Source organism: Conger conger, chromosome 14 (genome assembly GCF_963514075.1).
Source record: "Conger conger chromosome 14, fConCon1.1, whole genome shotgun sequence".
NCBI classification, from domain to species: Eukaryota; Metazoa; Chordata; class Actinopteri; order Anguilliformes; family Congridae; genus Conger; species Conger conger.
This window is the reverse complement of record NC_083773.1, coordinates 14,983,061-14,989,112: the sequence shown is the minus strand read 5'-3', so window position 1 is coordinate 14,989,112 and position 6,052 is coordinate 14,983,061.

Here is a 6,052-nt window from a genome sequence, read left to right as displayed (position 1 = left end):
ATAAAATTGTAGAAAAATCACATAAAGCTCTAAAAACAGAGTAAATCCCAGCCTTAGTCATACTTGATGTCACCAGTCAGAAGAGGAAACCTGCCTCTTGTCTTCTCACTGCAAAGACAGAAGAGCTGTAAGTCTTAAGCAGTGAATTTCTTGGAACAAAAAACATATTTTTCTAGATTTTATCCTCTTCCACAGGTTAACACGATGGCATCTCATAAAAAGGTCTGCAGCTGCTTCTGGCAATTTATCCATTTAAAACAGTCTGACAAGCTGACCATGGTACATCACAGCCTAATCAAATGTTATGGCCCTGGCATGGCAAAGACACGTCCCTCAGCTCCCAAGGCTCCTGAGGCTATCACATTACCTCACCGCAGCCCAGGTGGGCTTTGCACAGGGAGGCATGGAGCTGGGTTTCACATGCAGTGCCTTCTTATAGAGTCCTGCTCAGGACATACAGGGCCTTCTGCTTCAGCCTGGCTCCCCAGAGGTGCACACCCTCTGTGTGTGCTGGGTAAACACAGGGCAGTCCTGTGGCTTTCTGGGAGCTGGCTGTTGACTGACAGCAGGGTGCCACAGTGGTAGGCTGATTGAGCGCTCCTGGTGTGTCAGGATTCGGTGAAGATTTGAAATAAGTAAACAACATTTTGGACGTCTGCGGAGAGGGAAAAAAGACGTGCTCCACCCTGAGTGTCTTCCCCCTCCTTGCTCTCCAGTGTGGTGAGCTCTTCTATAACCTCCGTGTTTCTTCAGCCTACAAGCTCCCATTCTGGGGAAACTGCAGTCTAACAGCTCTTCACTAGTTCCATGCTTTCAGTCCTGCAAGGCTTCACCCAGTCTCAATTTTCCCATGATCCTACAGAATTCATGCGCCTATCCTGTACCCACAATTATGTCTGCTGGTCTGAACATCTACAGACCACAGCATACACTGCTATATTCATTCTCTCAGCGCCTCCTTCCAAGCCTGAAACATGGACTTTGAGCAAGAACTCAATACAGCTGGACAGACTGACCCAAAAAAACCAAGGAACCCCTGCAGTTGATGTTTCAGTGAATGCAAACAGAAGAATGAAATCCCAGACCACACTGAGAAGGACTCGGGCCTGCGTGGGATCGGTCAATCGTCAAGGTTATGGGGATAGGGGGGAGAGCGAAATGAAGGGATGTTTTCTTGCAGCTAAAAATAAAAGAAAGGGAGACTGAGAGGGGAACAAATTAGCATGATCTGAAAGACAACACAGTGTTTGTCCTCTGTCCCTTTTGCAGATCACTCATGGTCCGGAAAAAAATTATGCCATCATACAAAATTTGATGAGGGCCTCTTTCTGGGGTTTTGGAGAGACACTTCTGTGAAACTGGCATTTTGTGGCTACAGGAAATGAGACTTATCAAGGTCAGCATGCTGACCCCAGTTTCCTGTCTGTGAGAATGGTCCATTGTGCGAAAGGGCAGATTGCAGTCTTACATCATGATTGCCGTTAGCCCACAGTGCGAGTTGGATTGCTATGTCTTTTGGTCCAGGCAGCTGTCTTCCCTGCGATTGTGCTCTCCCCAATTGGATTCATACTGCGGTTGCCCTCTGTAGTTCAATCCAGACCTTGGGTCCTTTGGCCTGAATACATGATAACAGATTTCCCTTCACTCCCTCAGTCAAAGACATTTCCTGTTTTTAGCTGGTAGAGCTAAAAAGCCTCCTCTCCCTCTCTTGCTTTTTAAGAATCCCGTTGGCCTATATCTGATACCACTCTTCATACTGTCTTCTACATTTTTTAAACTTCTGTAGAAGTTTTAATCAGTACCACTGGGGCCTCAGACCCACTCTTGGAACAACTGGCTTACTTTTTGTTCACTCACATGACCGTTGTTCATTAAGGCTTTAAGGTGAGATGGTCAGCTTTGGTGATGTGTCTCATTCTGGGCTGATGCTGTGCTGATGTGCAGGTGAGATTTGAAGATATGTGTCTGGTGTCCCCACGGTATTGTAGCTCTGTGTTTTCATTGAGGTTTCGAGCCGTTGAGGAAATAAGTTTGGCTCTGGGACAGAGCTGCAGCTGTGTAGATTTGGGCAGTTGGGTACAGAGAGAAATAAGACTCTAAGATTCTGGACAATTACTGTGTGCATCGATTTTGGGAGTGGGGTGCAGAGAGATGTCTGATATTCTGACTGTGTGGCCCAGAGGCACAGAGATCCACTTCTAATTCCCAGAGGGTTCTTCCACTCAAAGTGTGTTGGGGTCTCCACGACACCACTAGATTGCATGTCCAAACAGTTGCTACACCATCTCACCCCTCCCTCTGACTCACTGCTCACTATTACATCAGTTCTACCTAGGAGTCTCTCCTGCTGCACTAGACAGATATCCTGTTTATCACATATCTCACTGATGCAGAGGGAAAACTCAATTGTCCAATTGTGTTCATTTTTGTTGGGGACTACAGACATTGGGTTTGAATTCCCTGTTTCGGCCCTCAATGGTGAAAGACAGTATCAAAAGTTTGGACAATGACCCACTGTTTTGTGTGTTCGCATGTGAGTATGAATGAATGCATGAAATGAACGTGTGTATGAGCGAATGTATAGGCAAATGTGTGTGTGTGTGTGAGTGACCCTCGCTATAGTATATAAACATCACTTGAACACAGAACACACTCAGTCTCTCATGACTAGGAGCTGTTGTAGTTTTGTAGTCGTGTTTAACACGGCCATGCTGGACTCCACATGCATACTGCATGCTCAGTGCAGAGAAAACTGTTCTCCTTTTTCACTTTAATGGTTTACACCAACACATCTAGCTGCTAAACAAAGCCATATTGGATAGAATCATGCATCAACTAAGTGAGTATGTTAATTAGCCAATCAGGTTGTATAACTCAGGTTGTATAGATCTTTCTCAGTGTACTATAAATAATTGATCGCTCTGTTTTCATGGACAAAGCAGATGTGCCCCACAGCAACGATAGTGCAGTTGTTCCCTTTCAACATGTAAGAAATAAGACTTACATAAATGTATTCTTACTGGGAAAATAAATGTGTGTAAAATTGGTTAATCAGTGACATTGTTCTTGACAAAGCACCAGTTCACAGTTCTTCCAGAGTGAGTCTGCCTCTCTTTTTTATATCTTTTCTGGCATCAACCTCTGTGGTTGAGGAAGCATGCTCCAGCTGTGGGAATTCAAAACAAGCCAGTAGGAAAAGAACAGCATTGGGTTGTAATTGTTTCCAGAGCAGAGTTTGGGTTTTTCCATCCTTATTTACTTTGGTATCTCTCCGGCGGGTGAGGTGTGACGTCAGGCCGGCTGCTTGCGGCTGTAGTTGTGTTTGATTTGCAGAACGTGCCTCTGTGCTGTTCCTAGAGAGGCTTGGGCTGACCTCGTCTCTGTTCCAGCGGCATTGTGTTCACTGGGGTGCAGCCCGCAAGCTAAGACAGGCCCTTCCGCAGAGACACGGAGCAAGAGAGGGAAAGATTGAGCAAAAATAGCCTACTTTACATTCAGCCGGAGGGGATGGCAGAGCTAATCTACACACAGGCCCACAGGCAACATGTGAGGTGCCAAGAGTTGGAATAGGAATGTATAATTGAAATACAGTCTGAAGTTATGTGGCCCTGTGCAAGACCACAACACATAGCACTGGGTGGAAAGACATTTTGATGACAAGTCAATTCTGAAGAACAGTGTTTAATTTGACTTCACGTACTGAATTCAGAGGGGCTTTAAAAGAAGTTGAGTGCACCTGGGGCTCAGAATAGTGCATTTTCAGGCTGAAATGTAATTGATTCCCGGAAATAAACATGGGACATGCGTTTATACAATATGTACACATTACCATATCACTTTTCTATCTGTTAACATTCTGTCCCATACATTAAAGCTGAGCCTGCCTCCATTTCATTTTACAGAGGCAAACATTAGTGGCTGGTTAAGTATGTGGAAAGTTTCCTGAAATTGGAGGGGGTTGCATGAGTCTTCATACATTCTGTGCAATTACTGTCCTATGAAAATGCACTCAGCCATCAGCTCCCATGCTATATCACCATTCTCAACAGGACAAATTAAAGACCGGCTTTGTGTCCACGGAAAGTATGCCTTTTTTTTAATGTCCATTGGTACAAAGAGTTGGCAGATTGGCTGGTGTAGCTTAAAGGGGAAACATTTCGCTATAATGTGGGACATATTTGTTTCTGCATTTACAACAAGGATTGTATCATACAATAGAATACAGTTATATTTCATTTTTGTGTAATAATAATGCTAGCAAAGGTTTATACAACCATGGAAAAAACATTCAAATTAATGGTAGGTCGCATTACTGGCATTGCTGCAGACAGATGTTTTATAATCATTCTAATAACCTGAAGTACACTCTGATTTACCACCTAACTATAATTTGAAATGCAAGCTTTGCCATCTGTTTGAAATTTGGTTTTGCAACCATCCATGCACAGGCCATTAAACATTTCTTAGATAGATTTTCTTTGCATCTGGCAAGTACTTATTTTTATGTGGTGAATATTAAAAATACTAAAATATTGTCTGTATCCCTTTCTACAGTTTTTCATAGAAAATCATGAATGATCCTCACGTCACCTGGACACTGCTCTCTGATTGGTTTGTTATGGAAAATCTTGCTGCTAATGGCCACCCACAATTGTACATGATCATCTTTGTAGTGGTGGCCTGTAGCGTAGTGGTTAAGGTACATTACTGGGACCCGCAAGGTTGGTGGTTCGATCCTCAGTCTAGCCACAATAAGATCTGCACAGCCATTGGGTCCTTGAGCAAGGCCCTTAACCCTGCATTGCTCCAGGGGAGGATTGTCTCCTGCTTAGTCTAATCAACTGTAGCTCTGGATAAGAGCATCTGCCAAATGCCAATAATGTAAAAAAAAAAGGTTAGTGGATCACAGAAATTGAAAATAGAAATATCAATAGAAATTCTCAATTGCATTATAAACAGTTCCATGATAATATCAACGTACAACACAGCTTGATTCCTCTTCTGTTTTCTTCATTTGAAACCCCAGACTCGTTCTGCTAGCACGCTGTGGTGCTATCCAGAAGTGTTAAGTGTGCTATGCTCTCTGTGGTGAGAAGGCCCTGCTCTGGCTCCTGATTGATTATGTTTACCCAGCGCTCCTGTGGAAAGAAATGAACATTAATCACATCAGGCCCTTTGTCACTTTAGCTTAGTGACTCCATGCCATCCTCATCCTTCCTGCTTCAGTCCTCAAACAGGAAGTGTGTGTGTGTGTGTGTGTGTGTGTGCGTGTGTGTGTGTGTGTGTGTGTGTGTGTGTGGGCATGCGTGTGTGGGCATGCGTGCATGATTAGCCTTCTGTCCAGGCTCAAACAGAAGGAGCTCTATTCAAAAGGGCACTTTGACATCTGAACTTCAAGAAGCAGGAAGTCACATCCCCCAGATTTTCAAGCAAGGAAGAGTGAGTGTAAAGGGGTCTTCAACTGACTTTTCACAAATTTATTACACATAGAGACACAGAGGTTAGGCAACACACATACAACTGACATTCGAAGAATAAAGCTATGTATCTCTTGAGAAAGTATGACTAAGTAAAAGTTTAGCAGGCAGAAGTGAGGAGAAGATTGAACTTCCTACACAGTTGATCTAATGAGCAATTGGTGAAGGATGGTGCACCACAGTTTGCCAGGATGACCAGCACTGGCCAGTTTCTCAGCAGACTAGATTGTACTGAGCTGGGCTGAGTCAAACGTGGAGGCCTGGGCGGGGCAGAATGGGGTTAGGCATGGTGAGTCCTGACTCACTGCATGTGCGTGAGGTTCTGAAAAGGACACCTCCTGTCTCAGAAAGGTCAAGCTTTGCACGTTCGTACATGTTCAAGGAGCATTGTGTATCATTTTGTTGTTTTTTGAATTAGGAGTAAAAAAAGAAGAAGAAGAGAAACTGAGCACTTCACAATGGACCGACCGCCTCACTGAACATACAGCATGTCAATGGAAAAAGGACTGCCTCTATCAACAACCAATTACATCACTTTGAGCATTAATTGCCTACTCTCCAAATTCTGAAACAAA